The following is a 2010-nucleotide window of genomic DNA, read 5'->3' on the forward strand; positions in this document are numbered from 1 at the left end:
CATCTTCAAATCCTTGGTGATTTTAAGTTTGAGCTGGGTTTTGTGGGTGAAGTTGAGTAGTGAAGTGGAGAGCGCACTGGGGCTTGGAGCCTTGGCTGCACAGTGGGAGCTGTTTTTAAGGGGGCAGCCTTGAGAGAGTTGAGGTGCTATTCAGACCATCTGCGACCGACCCCCCTAAGGCCTCTTTGTAAGATTCTGGCAGGTGGATGCTGAGATCCACGCATCCTGTGGCACCCAAGACAAGCCTCCTGTGTAGGTCCCCCGCCTCTTAGACCTGCCACCTGCCTGCCTGGAGTGGCCTGCCCGGCTGTGGCCTCTCCTGACCCTCTGTGTACAGGGGCGACTCACTAGTGAGCACTCCAGCCTGGCCCTGGCCGGGTGGCTCAGTTGGTTGGAGCGTCGTCCGTACACCAAAAGGTTGCGGATTCGATCCCCAGTAGGGGCGCATACGGGAGGCAACCTATCGCTATTTCTCTCTAAACAAATCCTGGGGTGAGGGTTATATATAAAAAAAAAAAAAAAACAGCGCCATGTGCTCCTCGTTCTCTGTAGCGGCCCTTTCGGTGGACAACACACGTCACAGATAACCCACACCATTTGGATTTGGAAAGTTTCAGGTGGGCAATTTCATCCTAACAAGGCCACTCATTAGCTGGCAGACCTGGGAAATCATTTCACCTCTCCTCTCTGGTGGGAGGTGATAAGGATGTTTTCCTTCCCAGCTTACTGGCTGTGGGTGAATTCAAAACCTACAACCACAGGAAAACACTCTGCCATGTGCAAAGTGCTGTAAAAACACGCCTGGGAATGAGGAAGGAAAGAAGCTGGGCTTAATTAACACAGTGATGTTCAATGAATAAAAATGGTATCTGAGCCCTGGCTGGTGGCTCAGTGGTTAGAGCATTGGCCGCCCACTGAGGGGTTGCAGGCTCGATTCCTGGTCAAGGTCACATACCTGGGTTGCAGGTTCAATCAACAGTCCCAGTCAGGGGTGTGCAGGAGGCAACCGATCGACCTCCCTCTCTCCTTCCTTCTCTCCCTCCCTCCTTCCCACTCTGTGAAAATTAATAAAAAAATTATACTCAGGTGAGGATTAACAAAAACAAGGAGTAGCAGGAGAGGGAAAAATATGTTATAAAAATAGTATCTGAGAAGCAAGATGATAACTTAAATATTTTTCTTTATAGTTTCTGCAGCTCCCAAATTCTCTAAACCAAGCAGGCATTCCTTTTATGTAAGAGCCTGTGAGAGCTGTCCCAGGCCCAGGCCCAGGGCTGCCCTGCGCCGCCCGCCGGCCTGACTGACCCTGGACGGCCAGCCACCAGGTGCATCGCGCCGCATTTGGCTGTGGCTTCCTTCCCCTACGAGTGAGCTGGGAGCCGAGTGCCCGCTGGTTTCTTATTTAGGACACTGGCTCTGGCAGCCTAGACTCGGAGGGGACTGTGTTGTTGTTGTTAAAGAGCAACCTTCAATTTTAAGTTTAAAATAAACCCTTGTCCTCCCTAGTTCCTGGGGGAGCTGGGGACGGACAGGGAGGGGCCCTGGGCACTTGGCACAGTGGTGTCCTCCTCGCGTCTGGGGTCCCCTCAAGGAGCCTTTGGAGTGAAGGCGTGAGCAGCGGGAGGGCAGACACTCGGAGGTGCCGTGGCCGCCGCAGGCAGTGGCTGAGGCCGGAGCTGGGCAGTGGCCACCAGAGGGCTCAGACCCACAAGCTCCAAAGCCTCTCTGGCTTCGCACTCCTCCTCTTGAGTTGGTTTCTCTCTTAGACGAGAATCTACAGCTGTCTCTGCCGTGGCTGCCCGGCCATCTTCTTAGGAACCCAGCTGTGGGCTCTGCACCAGACTTCTCCCCATTCACCCTGTGCACGAATCCTGGCTCCTGCGACCCTCATCCAGGTGGGGCTGCCCCCACCCCAGGCCCGCCCTGCAGTGAGGAGCTGAGACAGGGGCTTCTGGGCACTGCCCAGTGTGAGGGAGCAGAGAGAGCACGGCGCCTCCCCCACAGCCCAGG

Source organism: Myotis brandtii, unplaced genomic scaffold (genome assembly GCF_000412655.1).
Source record: "Myotis brandtii unplaced genomic scaffold, ASM41265v1 scaffold1144, whole genome shotgun sequence".
Lineage (NCBI taxonomy): Eukaryota > Metazoa > Chordata > Mammalia > Chiroptera > Vespertilionidae > Myotis > Myotis brandtii.